At 35.4% G+C, this 23,496-nt stretch overlaps 1 protein-coding gene across 2 annotated transcripts in view; it reads left to right on the top strand.

Annotated features, from left to right (window-relative positions):
* The first annotated feature begins 3,463 nt into the window (after positions 1–3,463).
* Positions 3,464–23,496, top strand: part of LOC145257531 (sulfate transporter-like) — a 142,014-nt gene continuing 121,981 nt past the window's right edge. The window contains exon 1 of one of the 2 annotated variants that reach the window (XM_080115666.1): positions 3,464–3,739. The gene's annotated coding sequence lies outside the window, so the exon portion shown is untranslated. The remainder of the gene's footprint in view (positions 3,740–23,496) is intronic. The other variant, XM_080115667.1, reaches the window with a different exon arrangement.

The following is a 23,496-nucleotide window of genomic DNA, read 5'->3' as shown; positions in this document are numbered from 1 at the left end:
GGAGAAAAGGACTTTTGGCTATTTACCTTGCCATCAAACACTTCCAATACTTACTGGAAGGCAGGAATTTCACAGTTTCAACTGACCACAAACCGTTGACAACCTCCCTGTTGAACAACTCTGACAAATATACTGCTCGTGAAATTAGACATCTAGACTTCAGTTCACAGTTCACATCTGACATCCGGTATGTGAAAGGAAAAGAAAATGCTGTTGCTGATGCCCTGTCCAGATCTGATGTCAATACAGTAGAAAACAGTCCGCTCAATCAAGATTTGATAGCTGCAGCCTAGGAATCCAACACAACTCTTCCTGAAGTCTTGGCTAATACATTCCTGTGATTGACGGAATTGCCAGCACCTTTGAGCAGGAGAACACTGTACTATGATACAAAACTAAATCAACCCAGACCCTACATATCACCGACACTCAAAAGACATATTTTTTTACCACCTACATGAATTGTCACACCCCAGCAGGCAGACTCATTGCTGATTGTTTTGTTTGGCAGAACATGAATTCCGATATCCGGAATTGGGTTTCAACATGCCTTGAGTGCCAGAAATGCAAGGTTCAACGACACACAAAATCTCTACCAGGCACATTCAGTAACCCCAATGCACATTTCAGTCACATACACATGGACATAGTCGGACCTCTCCCAGTGTGCTAGAATTACCAGTACCTCCTCACAGTAGTTGACCGTTTCTCCAGATGGCCAGTAGAAGTACCCATTAGAAATACCTGTGCAATTTTTCGATGACACTATACCCAACCTCACTTCTAAAAGTCCCTTCACTCAAGACTACACAATAAAATGGCCCAGCTGAAAGGCAACCCTCACCAACTATCTATATTCCACAACAGCTCCAGGATTGTGAGTTTATTTTTATCCGAAATGACTCGGTAAAGAAACCTCTAACACCAACATACCAGGATCCCTTCAGGGTCCTAAAATGCTTGAAGAAACACCTCACCATTGCACGAGGGAACTGGATGGACACCATCTTGATTGACAGAGTTAAACCGGTTCATCTTGAAAAATCTCCACAGGAGACAGAATCCAGCTCAATACATCCAGGAGTCTCACCTGACCAAATAATCACACAATCACAACCTGCTCCACTAGAGTCAACGCCAAATACAGAAGCATCCACCAGTTCAACCAGACGGATACATTTAGGAAGGAGGATTACTTTCCCGTAGAAGTATGTCATATATTTACTTATAACTGATAATGATAAATTATCCAGGGAGAGGGCCTTGTCACAGTGTGCTTACTTCGAGGTGTGTATTTTTAATATGCCAGGCATTTTTTTATTTGTAAACATTCTCACAGACATCGCCTGGTGGCAGACAAACGAAACTACTGACCTTGTACTAAAAATAGCAACACACCGTTTCCCTATTTTGAACTTTAAAGAAAGAAATCTAAATTCAATCTTTTTTCGTTAAAAAAAATAGAAGAGACTTTGATTCCGAGCTGAATCGAATATAAACAAGATAAATTTAAATTTGGAATTCTATTTATTGTGATGAATGCAGCGAGAATTTAATTCTATTCATTTTTTTTTCCTAAGAACAGCGACTGTTGTAACAATACGATTCCATAAATACAGGATGTCCGCTACCAAAATTTCACCTACAGTGGGGTGGGGCGGGGTGAAGAGTCGACATTTTGACACGATTAGTCAAAACTCTTAGCAGCAGTTTTTCAAACACCAAGTTTTTCCACATTTTCAGAAAGTTTTCATAAACAGCCCTTTTCAGGGCTATATTTTTTCACAACAGACTCAGAAAGTTTTTACAAACAGCCCTTTCCAGAAAGTTTTTCATTCTTCGCTGCCTGCACTCTGCACTCTGAGAAGCCTCTGAGGTGCCTGCCTACTCCTCCAGCTCCTTCCAGCACCCCTAAGTGCCTCCTGCAGCCTTCCAATGCCGGTCGACGTCAGACTACCACACCAGCGCCTATAATAGAAAAAAAAAAACCCGGACTGGATTCTTGGCAGCATTTTCCACTCTCACACGTTCAGTCCAGTTCTCGAGAATTCAACTCGACTCAACTCGATTCTCTCTTTGACAACGCTTTTCAATTTTCAACGCGACTTTTAATTTTCCAAGTTCGACACGAATCATCTAAAATTTCCCATTTCATCTTGGTTGCATCAGCCCCATATTTAAAGATGAAATAGCTTCTAATTTTTTAGAAGTCCCCCTCTATGACTGCAGTCACATCAAAATTTTCCCTACACTCCTCCCCCTGATTTCATGATCACAAACTGGGTAGGGAAGTAGTATCTGTCTTTGTCGGATACTCCTTAGCAAAAGTGGCGCTACTTGGTTAGACACAGCTAGCCCACCATACTCGGCTAGATACAGCTAGCCCACCATATTCGGCTAGACACAGCTAACCCACGACACATGGCTAGACACAGCTAGCCCACGACACTTGGCTAGACACAGCTAACCCATGACACTCGGCTAGACACAGCTAGCTCACGGCCAGACAGACACACAAAAGTTAATTTTTAAATTTCTCATTTAAAAACGACTTTACATACAAGTCGACTGAATCGCATTGTAAGTTCTTTTAACAGCTACGACTTTTTTAAAAAAAAACAAAAAAAGAATCCGAAATTGCTTCTAATAGGAAAAAAAAACAACCCCAGACTGGATTCTTGGCAACATTCTCCGCTCTCACACGTTCAGTCCGGTTCTCGAGAATTCAACTCGACTCAACTCGATTCTCTCTTTGACAACGCTTTTCAATTTTTAACGCAACTTTTAATTTTCCAAGTTCGACACGAATCATCTAAAATTTCCCATTTCATCTCGGCCACATCAGCCCCATATTTAATGCCGAAATAGCTTCTAATTTTTTAGAAGTCCGTCTCTATGACTGCAGTCACACCAAAATTTTCCCTACAGTTCAGTTGCCAGTTCCAGTGTTGGTAGCTATCAAGCTACCCCTTTCAGTGCCAGTCAACATCAGGCTACACACACTAGAGCCTGCCAACGTCTGGTTACTGTTTCCAGTATCCACTGATGTCAAACTCAGCAGCCCGCTGACGCTCCCTTCCATTATCCACTGATGTCCTACTCAGCAACCCGCTGACGCTTACCTTCCAGTGCTCTCTGACGTCCAGTTCCTGATCCTGACGATCTATTTTTATTTTATTTCTTTATCATTATTATTATTATTATTATTATTATTATTATTATTATTATTATTATTTTATTTTTTTTTAATTTATTTTTTTAATTTTATTTATTTATTTATTTTTTGCCTGACGATCTCACATTTTTGGTTATCAAAAAAAAAAAAAAAGGACGGTTCCTACCGTTCTTTTTTAACTGAAATCTCTGTGTTTGTCATTCTTCTTTGTCTTTGCTGTTACCTTCCTTTGTATAGTGTCTAACATTTTAGTTGTATGGTTAACTGGTTTAATCACCCGTTGCCCCCCTCTGCAACAAGTCAACTGCTTCAATAGAACTCAAAAAGTCGCTTGTGGTCGGAAGGTAGATAATTATTAAACTACTATTTCTTAATGGAATAACAGAGTAACTTCCCTTGTTTATTTTAGGATATGGGCGAATTATCGCGTCCCTGTACGCTACAGTAAATATAGACGGCATGTCGCATGATTATCGGGATTTTGTTTATTCAATTTACCATCAGATGTTTACAGCTGTCTGGGTTGTAAAACGTGCTTAAGACTGAATCAAAATTAAAATTAAGGTAAGCCTACTTTAATGTTTGTATTTTTTATCCGAAGTAGATTTCTTCTGTATGACGTTTGTTGATATATGAAATTAAATCTCTGCTGTAGAAGATGTCCAGTTTTCAAATGTATGCTGACCGATTTCAGTCGTAAACGCATGTGTACATTGATAAGCGAAAGATGTAGTACTTAGGGCCGAGGTGGATGACGGGGTGTAAACTATCTTTCACGCCTCCATCCTCTCCAAAAAATAAAATCTATAGTTTTTTATTAGATTTTGCTACTTGTGCAGTTTATGGGTCGTACTGTAATAATAACGTTATTATTTAAAAATTCAGTTTTAACGTGGATATCGTAGCCACACTGTAAAAATTGGATTAAACTTAAAAATCCTTTCTAAAAAAAAAATATACCATGGTTCGTAAACTGCACAAGTATCTATATTTTTGTGTCTTTTGTGAAGAACGACGATCCAGCACGGCGGTTTCGGTTTGGTTCACATACCTACCCCTTAAGGCCCGTCTCACGTTCGTACATAACAAAATATGTTTTTTGTAGATTTCGGTGTGCTAAAAACGAATCTGTAAACCGTTTCCGTCGCAAAAATAGTTTTCATGATATGAAGAAATTACTTTTCCGAAAAGTGGGTGATCACTTTTCCACTTAAATTTAACTTAAAATGAGCACCCACTTTATGGCCACCTGAGAGAGGGGGGCATTTTTTGTGTATTTATTGGCTAAAAAGGTTTTGGGGTACTCCTTGGTCGTTGAGTTCCATTGCGACCAACAGAAAAATTTAATGGGTAAATGTTTACTTTAACTACAACAGAACACTGACCAATATTTATTTATTTATTTATTTATTTATTTTGTAGGTTTTCGGGGTCGTTGGACTCGCTGACAACGAATCTGATTATCAAACCCGTCGCAAATTTACCGTTTGCATGGTATTAACTCCTGAACCCTCGCACTATTTTGTGCCAACTCACCGCCTTCGTTTATGCTATTCTTACATGATGCGTTCGCGCATGGGGGTTTTTCAATTATAAAACTTGTACAACATTTAACAGATGCTTCCAGCTGACTGCAATGGTTGTACTTGTATTCAAGTCTAACGTAAACAAGTTCTTGATGAGCCGTTCTTCCACTTGTTAACAAATTTACAGAATTTCTATTACTAACGATTACTATATTGTTCCATTTCTACTGTACACTCTTTAACCCTTATCCTCGAGTGGCCTCTTGGCCTTGATAAGTGGTGATGCCACTGCCTATGTAAAAAAAAAAAAAAATTACCGTTTTTCCGTAAGTAACGCGACGACATACACCGAGCAGAAGAACTGTTTAATATTTTTTTTTTTTACATGGAGGTCACCACTTATCAAGGCTCCAGGGCCACTCGGGGATAAGGGTTATTGTGTGTACAGTAATCAATGGGATAGTGTAGTAGCATTGGAGAATTGATAAAGTGTCATTACTTAAGGGGGCGGTTCATCAGGAATTTGTTTGTGTTGGACTTGAAGACATCCAGGTTGAAGTTTTCTGAAAATTCTGTTCGCATAACAACATTATTTCAGCACAGGTGTATCAGAATTTTTGTAGGAATTTTTGACACCCCTAACACGAAACTGCGAATACAATATAAAAATCTCGGAATTTCTCTGTTAAAAGTGGGTTATTTATTTTCTTTATGGATTATACTTCCAAAATAAACTATTACAGTTGTTTTAAAAGTAATAGAAATATTTTTTTTTTTTTTAAACAGTAATGAATTTTCCGAACTCAATATTTTTCAATTAAAAATCTATCAAAATTTTTCTATTGATTCTATTTTTACGATATTTTCAGGGTCAGTGTGAAATTTTATGTTCTTTCCAATAAATCGAATATAATATTTTAGACAAACGTTTTTTTTTTTTTTAATTCACGACCCCCCCCCCATCCCAATTTTTAAGTGTCTATTAAAAAGTAAATACTTAATTTAGTAACCCGAAAGTAAATAATTAATTTACTCACAAATTGAAGAAAAAAGGTTAATGCATAATATATTCAAATTTAAAAAAAAAAGACATAGTGTTCTTTTAGAATTTTACCTGTAAAGTTTGAAGTTTAAAACCTTTTTTTTAAACCACGTTATTTGTTTTTTCTTTTTTTTTTTTTAATGGAACCTTGGTCCTTGCTCCTTTAATTGAAAAAAAAATTAGGGCTTGAATTACATTTTTCGAGGAGTTATAAGCTTGGAAAGACAGGGGGTCGAATAATTCACGCCTCCCATTTTGTAAATGTCTAATAATAATTAATTTAGACCCCCATAAGTACATAATTATTTACTCACAAATTGAAGAGAAAAGGTCAATACATAATATATTCAAATTTAAAACAAAAAAAACATATTGTTCTTGTAGAATTTTACCTGTAAAGTCCGAAGTTTAAAACCTTTTTAAAAAAAAACGTTTTTTTTTTTGTGTTTTTTTTTTTTTTTTAATGAAATCTTTGTCCTTGCTCCTTTAATTGAAAAAAAAATTAGGGCTTGAATTGCATTTTTCGAGGAGTTATAAGCTTGGAAAGATGGGGTGGAATTATTCGCTATTTTCACGAAATTTCTGACACTGCTGAGTACCCGAATATGAAAACCGTTTCCGTTGCAAAAAAATAGTTTTCATGACATGAAGACACCACCCGTCCGTCCGCCTGCCCCCGTCTCTCCACCGCCCTACCTCCCAATGTAAACAGAATTTTTGTGAAAAATTAAACAGTTCTTCTGCTCGGTGTACTGTATGTCGTCGTGTTACTTACGGACAAACGGTAAATTAAACGGCAGAAGCTGCTAAATGTTGTACAGGTTTTATAATTGAAAAAAAAAAAAAAAAAAAAAACCTCCGAAAAAAAATTAAAAAACGAAAAATAAAAATGCTTTTGTAGACCGCTCGTGAAAACTTAATTGGTGCAGAGAGTGATCCGGACGTAAATAATAACGTTATTATTTAAAAAGCCATTCTTAACATGGAGAGGGGATGGTGTTTTGTACCTATTCTATACTTCACCCTTACAATTGAATTAAAAAAACATAAAACTTTAATTAAACTTGGAAATACGATTTAAAAAATAGCGCGGATCACTCTCTAAACTAGCACCCTTAATTTTTTCGATCAATTAAAAAAAGCATCAAAACTACATAACACAGAAAAATGAACCACATTTTGCTTTTGAAAACTTTATTTTAAATGTCTGCTAAAAAATTCTTCCGCGATGTGACAAGTCACTTTATTACGCGCGTCCATGCGCGAACGCATCATGTAAGAACTTTAATTAATTTAATTTTAAATTTTCGCCAATACTACACTGTGACAAGGCAGTTTGGTACGCGAGTGCATATTTAACAGCCTTCGTTTATCCTCGCGCGTAGCGTAAACAAAGGTTAGACAGTGAAATGGAAAATAGTCCCAGAGTTCAGGGGTTAATACCATCGTGCGCGTACAAAAATGGCCAGCCGTGATAACAGAATTACATGGCTTAATATTTGGAAAACTACTTGTTTTTCGTCTAATTTTAAATTTTCGCCAATACTACACTGTGACAAGGCAGTTTGGTATGCGAGTGCACATTTAACAGCTTTCTTTTATGCTCGTGCGTCGTAGCTTAAACGAAGGCTGGGCAGTGAAATGGAAAATAATCCCAGAGTTCAGGGGTTAATACCATACAAACGGTAAATTTGCAACGGAAACGGTTACCATATTCTTTTAAAGCACTCCGAAAACTACAAAAAAAATTTTCGGGTTTGTATTACTGTACACATAGATTCGAAATAGTTGTCAAAAAACAAATATATAACAAATAAATGTTATCAAAGGCAAGATAAGTTACTTTTCTACCAAACTGGATATAATTTTCGTGTTTTTATTCAATTTAACATGTTTATTCAGCTCGAAAAACATGCAGTGTGTACCGATGTATTGGAAAATTCAAGATGGCACCCGATTCTCTCGTTAACACGGTAAGTTCAGGAAAAGGTGTTATAAATAATAAACTAGACAAAATACTATTAAAAACCACCGAATATATGTCAAGTTATGTCACGGTAACATATATTGAGCGAATTTCTAACAGTATTTTGTCTAGTTTATTATTTATTACACCTTTTTCCAAACTTACCGTGTTAAAGAGAGAATCGGCCGCCATTTTGAATTTTCCAATACATCGCTAAACACTGTATGGTTTTCGAGCTGAATAAACATGTTAAATTGAATAAAAACACGAAAATTAAATCCAGTTTGGTAGAAAAGTAACTTATCTTGCCTTTGATAACATTTATTTGTTATATATTTGTTTTTTGACAACTTTTTCGAATCTGTGTACAGTAATACAAACCCCGTGTCTTTATTGAAAACAGAAACAGAAAAAGAAATCGAAAAAACCTTTTAGCCAAAAAAATGCCCCTCTCCCAGGTGGCCAGAAAGTGGGTGCTCATTTTAAGTTTAATTTACATGGAAAAGTGATCACCCACTTTTCGAAAACGTAATTTTTTCATATGAAAACTATTTTTTTGCGACGGAAACCGTTTGCAGATTCGTTTTTAGCACACTCAAATCTACAAAAAACATATTTTTTTATATACGAACGTGAGACGGGCCTTAATTTAAAATTTTACCTATATATATATATATATATATATATATATATATTCCGTCTTCTTTTCAATTTTTTTCAGAGAAGTATTATCGAACTGACATTGGATATTTATAGTATTTTCAAGTCTTCTTTTTTTATTATTATATTGTTAGGTGACAGACATTCGGACACTATTTACAACCCCCCCCCTCCCTTCCCCATATTAAGCATGGTTTTCTAAATAATAACGTTATTATTTGAGCACGCGAGTCAAATAATGCATAAGTACCAAAAAAGTTTCAAAAATAAAGAAATAAATATTTGTATGGGTGTTTAGTTTTTAATGCAACTTCACCCATTTTAGAACCACTCGACCTTTTTTAGGTTAAAATATGTGAATTTAGCCATTTTAAAAAAAAAAAAAAAGACATTTTATTTTCCCTTGCAATTCGCCATTTTACGATTATTTTATATAAATACTAGACTACACGTGACCCGTTCGTTCAGTATGTTATGGTACTTATGCACCTTAGCACTTATGAACCGTACTGAAATGATAACGGTATTATTTAAAAAAAACATTCTTAACATGGGGAGAGGAGAGCGTTTTGTAACTATTCTATAATTTCACCTAACAATTTAATAAAAAAGATATTGTAAACTTTAATTTAACTTAAAAATACTATTTAAAAATAGTGCGGTTTAATAAGTGCACAAGCACCTTGTGTTATAGTTAGCTATGGAATTAATGTATAAACGCACAAAGATTGAATGCACGCAGGTGCAAAAACAAACATGCCGACCAGTGAAAACAATGCGCAATTTCGCACTTACGCAAAAATTGAATGCACGCGTGCGCAAAAAACAAACATGGCGATCAGTGAAAACAATACGGAATGCATTGGATAATAAAGGTCTTAACATCATTGCCCTTAGATTAAATGAAAAATCCTTTATATAAGAGGGGTGTAATCCATTGAAAAAAAATTGGAAAAAAGCAGAAAGCAAAAAAAAAAATACGTACAGGTCCATCCTAGTTGTTGTATTTTTTTGTGTGTGTGTGCGTTAACAACCTTAAAAATATTAGGAAATGATAATTGATTAATATTTAACTGTGAGACCTTTTTAAAGCAAATCTTTAAAAAAAAATAAATGAAAAGTCCCCTCACAGATATACACGTTTTGAAGTGTTTCTACGTATTTTTAAAATGTTTGGAACTTAAGACACCCTACCCCCGCCACCAGACTTGAAAAAGGTATTATTACATGCCTCTTTTACCACTACGTGGCCAAGAAGTGGGTGCTCCTTTTACCTTAAACTTATATAGGAAAGTGACTCTCCACGCTAAAATGTTATATTTTTCTTATTTTTTAAACATGTCTTCTTATATATTATCTTGTAAGGCCGTTGAAATGTATTAGCAAAAAAAAAAGATTTTGATTTCTTTTTAGGAGGTAAACCAGGGTTGCGAAGTCAAAGGTTTCAGCTGGAGTCAGTCGGATTTCTAAGAGTACTAGGAGTCGGAGTCGGAATTTTTTATCCTTAAGTCCAATAAATTTATGATTTTCCTGTTTGGTTTTACCAGTTGCACAATTTAGCAGTTTTTGTATGGTTTTACTTTTATTTTTGGAAATACTGTAATGCTTCTACTTCGTCAAGATATTGTGGTGCATCGGATCCCTGCAAATCCTGTCTGGACAGCTGTTTTTATTTTGGTTGTGACGTCACACAATATCAATAAAAATTCTGTCTTTGAGTAAGATCACGGTGGATTACCTAGGATAACAGTATCGCACAGTAAAAATAATTAAATCAAAACAAAAGTCATTTTTCTTATTTCGATTTATTTAATCAAGTAAAATTTCCATTTTTGATATGATTAATGAATTTAAAGTTATTCTGGCAAATTACCTAACAATTTAATACAATAAATGTGACAAGTCATGGAAACCAGCAGTCAAGTGTTGCGTGTGCAATGCTCAAATTTGAAACCCAATCAATAAGAAACGAAAAGGCGACATATGCTAAAATCCGACCGCATCTTAATTTACATATGTCAAATTTGAGCATACAAAAAGCCGGTATTTTGCTGATTGGCGAGAAGATTTTTTGCTCACTCAGTCATTTTGTGTGTATGGTTGTTTTGTGAGTCAGTGAGAAAAGGAACGACAGATTTTTTTTTTTTTTTTTTTTGTGCAAGAAACGGTATTCGGCAGTTTAAAACTTTAATTTCAATACTTCAGACTATTCTGGCCATTATCATGGCAAAAATACGACTAAGCAGTGACATGTAGTAGCATGTCTGAAGAAGTTAAGGTTGGTAACGAAATTCCAAAAGATAGATGATGTGACAAGCCTGTTGCCATTGTATCTAGAGAGGCATATATTAGCCCTCTAGAAATGAGCGACATTAACCAACCTGATGCCGAGTGGATAGATTCTATTAAACGAGGTCTTCACGGATGGTGCGTTCATAATCTACAGGAAGTTAACCATGGTGAAATTGGTTGTCGAGCAGGTGGACGTTTACATAAACAATATCAGAAGATTGGCTGGTTTTAAAGGAGTCAGACTAGAACAACTTGCCAAACTGGTGTTTATCACAGGATTTCCTGATGCCACTTCCATCGAACTCCAGCAGGCACCAAAAGCTGAGACCCCAACTAATGGAGACCTAATAGCAAGAACAAGAGTGTTGACGTCAACCAGGCACCAAAGCTTTCACATGGTTGGAGCCGTGAGTTCATCAAATAGTAAATCTGCTGTTCCTTTCAGGGATAGCCCTGGCACAGGAGTAAACTGCTTCAAATGCGGCCACAAGGGTCACATTGCGAGAAATTGCCAAACGTGAAACCTATTGCTACTGATGTGGCAAGGTTGGAAACTGGACCCAGGACTGTCCGGGGAAACGAACAAGAGGATGAGGCATAAGTGCCAGCCTACTCCTCCACCAAGATGTAAATGCGGCGCTCCCAGAGATTGTCATCTACGTTGATGGTATGTGATGTTCAGCATTGACACAGGATGCTCACATACAATAATAGATGCGAATTGATGTCGATCCTGGAAGATAGCAAAAGTGGATGTCCTGACTATTGGAGGCTCATCTCGTGCATGCTGCAGAAGAGGAGTAGTCACTATTTCAACAAACAATAATGATTGTTAGGTTCGATGCTCTGGAGGTGCATGGTAAATCAGTGGGATTTGATCTGTTGTTAGAGATCGATGCGATAAAAGTATAGGAAGACATTGGATTTGGGGTGCAGTCCAGATCGGTGTTGGGAAAGTTTCCATGTGTGTGGCTATTTCCATCAGTGAACCGGACTTTACTGTTCAGTTTGACCATCAGAAGCAAGATGATACCAGCATGGAAATGAGCAGATAACCACCCACTTGAAGGATTGCGTAATGGAATGCCAGAATATCAAGTGGCTGCAGAGCTTTGACCAGAGTATTATCAAGAACTCTGGGCATGGATGGACAAGGGTTGGCCTGTGCCATACCCGGGAAACTGACTCTAACCTCCCAAAGAAATTAATTCCATTGATGGCTGTGATGCAATAGATTAAGGCAAAGGTGTGACCAGTGATGGACTACTGCAGACTCAACAATCATATAGATTCATTCACCGTGAATGCAGATGTTTGCGCTGCCAGGATGCGTGAGTGGTGCCAAAAAGGGACAAATGTATCACTGCTTGACCTCTAGAGAGTGTATTTCCAAGTACAAGTTCACGAGACACTGTGGCCATACCAGATGGTATAGGTCGATGGAAATAGAGACTGTCTGACACATTTAGGGTTTGGCTTGAACATGGCTCCCTTCATAATGAAGGGTATCGTTAGCAGGGTGCTATTATAGGAGCAAGTTGTGGACCGCACGACGTTGGCTTACATCGATATCTTTGTTGATCATGATGTTGTGCTCACCTCTCGAGTCCGGGAAGATTTAGCTTGATTTGAACTAGAATGCAAAGACCCAGAATGGCACATGTGTGCTGGGACTGACAGTCGTTAGAGTGCTCAGTGTCCTGCACTGGAAACAAGGGAATGCAATCCCAAGAATTCCCAATATTATAACACAACTGTATTTTCCTTGGGTGGGAAGCTCGTAGTGCACCTCCCAGGATGTGTGTCGCTTCATGTGGCATGTGGAGTAATAAAGAGAAGAGCCTGTTCAATCACAAACAGCTGGAACGACAAGGTGACAGACTCCCTATATATATATATATATATGTGTGTGTGTGTGTGCGAGACTGTGGACACAGTAAAGTAGAATGATACAGCTTGTGGAGACTGATGCATGAACAGCCGGAAACTAAATGTATGGGTCGATGCCAGAGCACTAGCAACCGGAGTGGCATTAGAAAGAGATGGAACTGTAGTGGAAGATGCCTATTGGCTGCAACCTGAGCGGAATTAACTTGTCACTTCAGTGGCAAACCAAGGTGTTGCACATTAAGTCCGACTCTGCATGTGTACAAAACTAGGTGTCGGACACTCTCAGCAGAAAAGCGCGAGTTCACACCAAGGCTGCCAGTGAGGTGCTCATTAGAAGATGACTGAATCCCCATAAAGAATTGGTGAAGGAATATAAACTTGTAGTAGACATTGGTTGCATTAGTTCACAACATGGTCAATCATTTGATGCGCATACCACAACAATGGTTCAATGCTATGAAAAAGGATGCGGAACCCGAGCCACTGAGCGGTGCAGTGCATGTCCCAAGCTTGACATGGCCCAGATCATAGCCATTCACAGAAACAGTGGACTTCCAAGAGTGCGGGTCCTGAATATGACCTTAAACTATATCTAGTGGTGAGGCCCCAGCTTGCGGGCTTTGGGGAGTGTGGAGCCACCCTTTAATTGCCATTGCTCCCAGGTCCACTCTGACCCGGAGTAGTAGTACCTGTTAGGGTCCCAACTATGGGTTAAATAGAAACCGACTTGAAAACAACAAATATATTCTATTAAAAAATTTTTCTTCAAAATCTTTGGATTTGGCATTAAATAACCTGAAAAGGGTTGATATGCCGTAAAACAAAAACAGCCAATCAATCCAAGAGTGCGATGCACCATTATTTTGCCAAAAGAGTTTGCTCTGCAACAACAAAAGCAACAGTCAAATTGGCAATACGAACGTGTGTGGAATGCCAATCTATAGATCCAGTGCCAGTTCACTGGGAGAAAGGAAAGCTGAAGGTGAGCAGTGATTTGTTGAGAATGGACATTACACGCTATGGTGCTTACCATTTCCTAACTATCACAGATTGTGGTCTGTCACAGTTTTCAGTGTGAAGGCAATTAACATGGCAGGACTCTGCAACTATAATTTGCCAACTGGAAGTAGTCTTTTTTCAACATGGCGCACCTTACGAATTTCTGACAGATAATGACAGTTTTCCACAGAATGGCATAGCAGAATGATGTCATTGCACTGTGAAATGGATTGCGGCTAGAATGCACTGCTCTATACCAGAGGCGGTCTACTGGTATAATATGACTCCAAAAGACAATGAGTCATCTTTGACCTCACTAGCCAATGTCATATACCGGTACAAGTTCAGGTGAAAGGAATCAATGTTATGCCACCAATAGCAGGCCCTGAGCATAGTCGATAACAAACTGGAGATTGTGTGGGTGAAGGCACCAGAGAGTCGTACCATGAGATTTGGCCAGGGTCAGGTAACCGAGGTTATCAGTTCACAGTCCGTCTTGACGGATGGGATACCTTGACATGTGATACCGTATACTTTCATCAGAAGATTCTGACAGCATAACATCCTCAGAGAGCAGGTTGGAAAGTCTGATATCCGATAATAAAACAGACTCAGAAGATGGTCGTGAGGCAAAAGTAGAAGATATGTGCGACCCTGATGAAGCGCATGGTTCTGGAGAGGCCCACAATTAGAAGCACTTGACAAAGACGACCACCACAGGGATGCAGCCTGTGTGATCATGAAATCAGGGAGGAGTTTGACAATAGTCATGGAAACAATGGAGTGTGCGCCGCTCAAACTCGAAACCCAACTGATATGAAACAAAAAGGCGATATATGCTCAAATCCGACCGCATGTTAATTTGCATATATTTGATTTGAACATATAAAAAAACAGTATTTCGTTGATTGGCAAGATTTTTTTTTTTTTTTTTTTTTGCTCACTCGGAGTTATTTTGTGTGTACGGTTGGTTTGCGTATCAGTGTTTGTTTTTTTTTGGGGGGAGGGCACGAAACGGTATTCGGCAATTTTAAACTTTAATTTCAACATTTCACACAAGTATCGTAAAAACTGAATTTAACTTGAAAATACTATGAAAAAAAGCTTTTTGAATTTAGTAATGAAATAATAAAAAAAAAATGGCATTTTCACTTGATTAGATAATTTGAAATAGGAAAAATGTTTTTTGTCTTAATTTAATTATTTTTATTGTGCAATAATTTATGTCAGTTTGAAATATGTTAAATATTAAAAAAAATATTTCTTAATGACCGTTTTGGTAGTGAAAAAAAAAAACAAGTCTATCAATGTTGGGTCACTGCTACGAATTCAGAATAGAGGCATGTAAGCGAGAAAATCGAAAGTAAAAACCAGGGCGATATCTGCTACAGGAGATTAAATAAAATAATAATAACAGCATTAATTTTTTTTTTTTCATTAAAAACAAACTATTATGAATGATGTTTTGCGTTTTTTGGTAGATTTTAGTGATGCTAACGGCAACGTCTTACCCAATGGCGTCAAAAATTGACTTTTTAACTGGATTCGAATCTTCCGACTATCAGTAATTACCTCATCCTATACTGATTGCGAAAGCATGAGACAGTAGTGTCTGTAAGTAATATTTGTGTGTGTGTGTATATATATATATATATATTTGTTTCTTTTCTATTTCTCTACTAGCAGAAGGCTCGGCATTGCCCGATCGTAAAATACGCTTAAATATGATATCTTGATTAATGCAGATTCTGTATTTATTATATTGGACCCAATATATAGTCATTTAGCTTACAATTTACTTTTTCCTTTGACGTTAATGCCTGAGTTATAAAGACATGTTTGCTGCAAGGCTAAAAATTAAAACATGAACCAATAGCTATTACGTTACACATGCATATTTGTAATGCCATCGTTCAATCTTCACCTGGCAAATACCATTTTTAAAATTTTTACACTTTTGTACCAGTTTTCTCGGGTTACAACCCGAATATAAAGTTTCACATGGGTTCGAATACCCTATATATTAAGTTTAATTTCTTACTTGATAATAAATAAAATGTCATAACTTCGTGAATATCGCATGGATTTGAATAAAATTTTGGGAAATAACTAACCTTGAAACAGTCATTTGATGATACAATTTTCATTTTTTGTGACGTATATTTAGTGAAATATTGATATTTTACAAATCTGCAATAAAGCAATGGACGCAGTTTATATATATATATATATATATATATATATATATATACACACACACACAAGTGTTTGTATGTTAATTATTCTGTACTTTATCCAATTTACATTTCGTGAGAAAATTTTTGCGTATGTTATCTTAAAAAAAATGATTGACGTTAATTTTGGCAATCGGAATTTTCATTAATTATCAATGCTAAAATGGTAACATCTGTTTTTGTCATATTTGAAAGATTTGGGAAATTCAATTTTAAAAGGCGACAGGTAAATCACAAGCGGCAACATCGCTTTTCATTAGAAACATGAACAATAGGTATCTCCAATGTTATGATATTTTATATACCATTTAAAAGAAGCTTCAAATAAACTAGTAAAATTTTCTTTTTTAATATTTTACAACGTACGAAAATGATTAAAATATGAAACTACCGAAATTACCGATGCTTTAAAACAACATTCCTATGTAGTAATCGTTTTGAAGCCATTAAAACGCCATAAATCCGTTTTTAAAAATCTAGCAAAAATAAATCAGATTTTCATGAAATTTCTGATACGTATTCAATTTTAAATTAACTTATATTTTAAAAGCAGTTTTCGTTAAATATGTGAGGGAAAATATATTTTTAAAGCTGAAGAGTTCAAATAATTCAAGAATAATGATATATGTGTGTGTGTGTGTGTGTGTGTGCTCCTATAAATTTGTTTGTTTTTCTTTGTGTATTGATATTTGTATTAAAAACTCATTTTTCTATTTATTTAAAAAGAAAATACAACTTTCTTATATATGGGTCGTGGAATTGCATTCATCTGCAAAAGATCTAGCTAATTTGTATATACTTTTACATATTTATTTCAATTAGTTCCCTATTTTTTCGGTTTTCTTATGGGATGATCATCTTTAGTCAACAATTACATTTTGTTTAACAATTTTTATGCCTTGGATGAAATGCTTTTCTAACTTGTATATTTATAAGATTATATTTTAAAACTCTCCTTCTCTCTATTTCAGTTTGTATTTCTCCTCACACCACAACTCATTTTTGCAACCCCCTCTTTATATTATTACAGGTCTGATTATTCTCTCTGTTTCAGTTTGTATTTCTCCTCACACCACAACTCTTTTTTTTTTTTTTTTTTTTGCAGCTCCCTCTTTGTAATACAGGTCTGAATACTAAGAAAATCTGAATTTTTTTTAACAAAAACTTTAAAATAACTTTTTAGATTAAATTTTTTTTAAACTTCTTTCAGAATAGAAAATCTTTAAAATTTAATAAGGAACATATTTCATAGAGGTTCATTAATAAATATTCAGTACATAACGAGAAAAATAGAGATGAAAATTTCGAAAGGACTGTATAACATGTATAATAATAGTAGTCCTTGCCAGCGAAAGTTTTTGTTATTGTTATTCTATTATTATTATTATTTAAAAAATTTTGTGTCCTGCTCTTTCGCACAAGGACCAATATAAATATATATATATATATATATATATATATATATATATATATATATATATATATTCATTATTTATCTAACTTAGCTTGAAGTTGTGAATGAAAAATGGACATAAAATCAATATTATGTTTTAAAATAAAAATCAACGTTTTTTTTTTAGTAATATATATTATAATTAGTTAAATTACAACGAAAAAAAGCAAAATGATATATATTATAATTAGTTAAATTACAACGAAAAAAAGCAAAATGATATATATTATAATTAGTTAAATTACAATGAAAAAAAGCAAAATGATATATATTATAATTAGTTAAATTACAACGAAAAAAAGCAAAAATTCTAAAAAAATAATTTATTTTTAAGATTTAAATGGAATAAAATTCCTATATTTTGTGATATGAAGTTTAAAAAGATTTTTGATTAAGGTTTGAAAATTAAAAAAAAATGTTTTCATATAATGTAAACAATGACTATTGGCAATTATGAAATAGCAAATTCAACTACAATTTTGATAGTTAAAAGATGTTTCTCTGGGGGATGGACAACTTGATTTTCGTGCCTATTTTCAAAAAAATGTGTGGAGGCCTCTAATTAATAAAATTAACATAAACCATTGCAAAAAACACTGTTTCTCTTTCGATTGAAGCGTTTAACGTCTTCTGTAAAAAAACATGCACATTTTTAAGGTGGACACAAAATGATGACGTGGCTGATAGTGTGTAAAATGTATTTTATTTATGTATGTATATTGAACATCTCTAATGAACAACAATTGGTGATCTTTTAAACAAACAGATTTTGGGTGAAAACATTATTACGTACTTACGTGTCATAGAGAAATTAGTAAAAATTCCAAAGATTATAAAAAGTGATGCGCTAGAAGTATCTTAAATAAAAAAAATAAAAAAAAAAGTCTGCCCAAATTACGGTCCCAGATATTATCTTTAAAGATGGTGGACCTTTAAGTGAAAGGTTACCTTTCTCGTTTATTATACTTAATTGGTTGCACAACTCTTCCACACATTCAATAATTCTGTTTTTACTTGTAATTATCTTCCTACTGGATAATTTTTCAGAATTTTTGGAATTTATGCTAATTTTCTACATGACACGCAAGTATATAATAATGTTTTCACCTGAAATGCGATTGTTCAAAAGATCACCTGTGTAAACAATCAACCAAAATTGATATTACCCTATTAAGAAGTGTCAATCAAATAGATTTGTTAAATTTGAATCATTTAAGGGTGGAGCAATTGTATACCTTAGCTGTTAAAAGTTTTCCTAGTCTTATTGTAGTCTGTATCCTGTACTAATTCTATCTTTGAGTAAGAGGGGAGTCAGATTGCGAGGAGACGGGTATTAATACCAGTTGGGGATTCATTCTTAACAATCAGTCTGGAAGTTTCTGTGTCAATTCACTGGCTTTTTACCTGTCGGACTGAGGTATTCATGTAGGTGCTACTAAAGAGGTCAACCCTCCAAGGCTTACCTCCCATATTTTGTAAGGGGTAAGTTCATTGCTTTCTACTTGAGGCGCTCTTAGTGGAGAATGCCAATGGGGCTTTCCAGGCAATTTTTGTACAGCCAAAATGCTTCTTCTTCAAGGGTGCTGGCTTTACTGTCCCAATCTTTCAACCTTGTATCACATCTCCTTACAGTGGGGAGGAAGTAAATAGATACTCTGTGCTGATTCTCCTAAAAACAAGATATAGGATTCTGTTGTTTTTGTCGTGCACAGAGGTCGGGTAACTTTTCTTTCGCCGCTACAGTATAGTCCATTGTTTAGCTGGCCTGTCCTCTGTTGACTGAGAAATGGATCCTTTGCCTTCTCACTCAGAGAAGAGGGTACTTTATTGCTAATCGCCCCCTGAGAAATGCTGATGGTGCTGGCCAGGCATTTTTGTAGGCCAGTGTGCTCTTCTTAAATGCTGGATTTTCAAATCCCAATTTCGGACCTTGTGTCACATCTTCCCACCAAAGAGTAACTTTTACAACTGAACTTTACCAAGTATTCTATTCTATGCCACAGGCCCTTTTGAATTTCTGTCGATGCATTGTCAGAGATCATTACCACCAAACTAAATTTTTAAATATATATAGAATTTTCTTTTAGTACTTGGGTCAACAATGATTATGGCAGCTACATCAGCCAATTCTTGCCCGAAGCAATAAAATTAATAAGTTGTTTGCGCTTTAACTTAGTTTAAAGCGTTTATTTAGTAAAAAAAAACAAAAAAACAAGTAGCATCAAGTGCTATTTAAAATCAAGAAATAATGTCCAACATGAGGGATCACATCTTAGAAGTCTTGATAATCGTTAAAAAATAGAAAATTAAAGAAAATATCAAGGGAGATGAAGTTTAATTTTCGATAAGTTGAACTATTTTAATTTAATACGGTCAGTGAATAAAACTTTGTTTCATCTGAACGTAAATTTATACATTATTATCTATATATTAATATGATAGCGTCTGTTATTTTCTGTGCCATGCTTACATCTGGGTCGTTTAATTGTTATGCACTTCTATTTCTTGTAATAAATAATTTTACCAAGAATTTTTCATAAGTTTTGGTTTCGGTTTCGATTATAGCTGATGGTACTTAAGTCATCTTTTTTTGTTATAAATAATTTTACAAAGAATTCCTCAGAAGTTTTGGTTTCGATTTTAATTATTGCTAATGGCCCTCCACTAATCTATTTTTTTAAAATAATTTTATCAAGAATTCTTCATAAGTTTTGGTTTCGGTTTCGATTATAGCTGAAGGAATTATATATATATACATACTAGGATAGGTGCCCAGCGTTGCCCGGGTGTTTGGAGGTGTGTGTTGAGCAAAAAAAAAAAAAAAAATGGTAGTAGGAAGGCAGGCTCAAACCCGTACCGCAAAGGAGGAAAAGAATGGGAAAAAAATCTGACATCTTTGCTGTTACGACCAACGCCGAACCGGAAGTAACGTAGGTTTAAATTAAGGCTAGGCAATCGAAAAGAGGGGATGACTTTCGAAAGTACCAGTGAAAAAAGCGACCCCTCCCTGTAGAAAAGTGTGCAGTTGAGGATGAAGAAATTAATGTTTTTAGCCAAGTTTTCGGTTGTCGTCTGAAGGGTCGAGCTTCAAAACGATACTGATCTTATGAAAATCCGTCACCTTTGTTAAAAGTTTTAGGCAGATATGCAAACATACATACATACATTTATATATTAGTAGCTCAAATTTTCGACCCAAACCGATTAAAAAGCTTGCCCTATCTCTGAATAACCTTTATGTAAAAATTTCAAATGTTTAGACCAGAAATTGTCTGAGTAATTTGGTAGATCGCAGGGGTAAAAAATTTTTAACTCTCACCCCTATTATGACCCCTTAACAGTTATTGTTTGGACTCAAATCAAGTTATTAAGTTAGATCCATGTCCAAGGAACCTATATCTAACATTTCAAGTGTTTAGACCCAAAATTGGCTGAGGAGTTTGGTAGAGTTATTAAAGGTCAAATCGTTGAACTTTGACCCCTTAACAGCCAAATTTCTGGCCGAAAACGGATTAGACAGATTTTGCCAAATTTCAATACACTGTACATCAAATTTCGAGTCTGTAGACTGAAAATTTGACAGAGTTATTGCATAGGGAAATGTACACACAAACACACACACACACACACACACACAAACACACACGTTCACTTTTATATATATGTAGATCTATCTATATATCTATAAAAGTGAACGTGTCTGTCTATTTGTATGTCTGTACACATTTCCTTACGCTGTAACTCTGTCAATTTTTAGTCTACAGACTCGAAATTTGATATACAGGGTACTGAGATTTGGGAAAATCGATGTGGTCGGTTTTGGGCCAGAAATTTGACGATTAAGAGGTCAAAGTTCAACGATTTGACCTTTAAGAACTCTACCAAACTCCTCCGACAATTTTGGGTCTATGCACTTGAAATTTTAGATATAGGTTCCTTGGACATGACTTAATAACTTGATTTGAGCCCAAAACAATAAATTTTAAGGGGTCATAATAGGGGTCAAAGTTTAAAAAAACATTGAACTCTGCGGTCTCTTCCAAATTACTCAGACAATTTCTCGTCTAAATATTTGAAATTTTACATAAAGGGTATTCAGAGATAGGGCAAGCTTTTTCATCAGTTTGGGTCGAAAACTTTTAGTTACCAATATATAAATGTATGTATGAATGTCTGTTTGCACGTTTGCCTTAAACTTTCAATAGAGGCGACGGATTTTACCAAGGTCAGTATCGTTTTAAAGTTCAACCTTTCATATGACAAATATCGAAAAATTGGCTAAAAACATTAATATCTTCCCCTTCAACTAGGCACTTTTCTAAAGGGGGGCTCATTTTTTTCGCCGATATTTTTTAAAGTTATCCTCTCCTTTAGATTGTCTAGCCTTAATTTAAAAAAATGTTGCTTCCGTTTTGGCGGTGGTCGTAACAGCATAAACGTTAGGTTTTACCCCGTTCTTTTCCTTCTTTGCGGTACAGGTTCGAGCCTCCCTTCCTACTACCACTTTTTTTTTTTTTTTTTTTTTTTTTTGCTCAACATACACATCCAAACACCCGGGCTACGCCGGACGCCCATGCTAGTATATCTATGAAAGTGAATGTGTCTGTGTGTCTGTCTGTTTGTGTGTCTGTGTACATTTCCCTACGCAATAACTCTCTCAATTTTTAGTCTACAGACTCAAAATTCGATATACAGGTTACTGAGATTTGGGAAAATCGATGTGATCAGTTTTCGGCCAGAAATTTCGCTGTTAAGGGGTCAAAGTTCAACGATTTGACTTTTGAGAACTCTACCAAACTTCTCCGAGAATTTTGGGTCTAAACACTTGAAATTTTAGATATAGGTTCCTTGAACATGGATCTAACTTAATAACTTGATTTGAGCCCAAAACAATAAATTTTAAGGAGGCATAATGGGGGTCCAAAAAATTGACCGTTTTTTATTTTATTTTTTTTTTGCTCAGCATACACCTCCAAACACCCGGGCAACGCCGGACACCCATGCTAGTATATCAATAAAAGTGAACGTGTCTGTGTGTGTGTACATTTCCCTACACAATAACTCTGTCAATTTTTAGTCTACAGACTCGAAATTTGATATACAGGGTACTGAGATTTGGGAAAGTCTATGATCAGTTTTCAGCCAGAAATTTGACTGTTAAGGGGTCAAAGTTCAACGATTTGACCTTTGAGAACTCTACCAAACTCCTCCGACAATTTTGGGTCTAAACACTTGAAATTTCAGATATAGGTTCCTTGGACATGGATCTAACTTAATAACTCGATTTGAACCCCAAAAAATAAATTTTAAGGGGTCATAATAGGGGTGAGAGTTAAAAAAAATTGACTTTTTTTTTTTTTTTTTTTTTTGCTCAGACTATACCTCCAAACACCCGGGTAACGCCGGGCTGAAATGCTAGCTGATAGATATTTATAAGTTGGGGATTTGGTTTTGATTCAAGCTGATGAATCCAAGTCATATGGATAGAACATTAACTCTATAATAATATATGCGAAATCTGCTAGAATTAAAATATCATATTTAAGCATATTTTCGATCTGGCTACGCCGGGCGTCTCTGCTAGCTTGGATACGTACTTTTGCAGTTTTAACAAAACAGCTACAATAATATCAGAGCGTCTCCATTTATGCTGAATAGCTACAGAATGCCAACATCAATATATTACATATGAATAAGTCCCCTCTAGAATTTCCACATGTCTCACTAGTTGTTATTATTAGGAGGAGGAAAGTGTAGTATCTGTTCTGATACTGCACTTCACCTTTTCTGTTCTCGGTCAGTGGAGGAGAAATCCTTCTTGCAAAATTTGACAGAATGACAATAAATGTTGATGATTGATAAAATTATAATTTTAAATAATGCATGAGTAAAAACCAATAATAGAATTTAATAAAAAACAAAAACAAACAAAAAGTACCGAAGAAGAATCGAACCTTCCCTTGTTTTAAAGTGGCCTTGTCAATCTCCCAATCTCAACCCTATAGAAAATTTATGGGGAGAATTGAAATTACGGGTCCATAGAAGAGAACCTTCAAATCTGCAAGAATTGGAGAGAATTTGTGTGCAAGAATGGAATAAAATAACACAACACATGTAAGAAGTTTGCAAAACGTCTGCATGCTGTAATCAACAATAATAGTTATGCTACAAAATACTAGATTTTATTTTGTAAATGTGTTGTAAACTTTTGCATTGCTAATTATTGGGTTTTCTTTTCGCGTTGTGTTAAATTATTATG

The sequence above is a fragment of the Euprymna scolopes genome, chromosome 3, assembly GCF_053919585.1.
Source record: "Euprymna scolopes isolate OS-2025 chromosome 3, ASM5391958v1, whole genome shotgun sequence".
NCBI lineage: Eukaryota > Metazoa > Mollusca > Cephalopoda > Sepiida > Sepiolidae > Euprymna > Euprymna scolopes.
The sequence above is the reverse complement of the archived record's forward strand: the minus strand, read 5'-3'. Positions and strand labels throughout refer to the sequence as shown.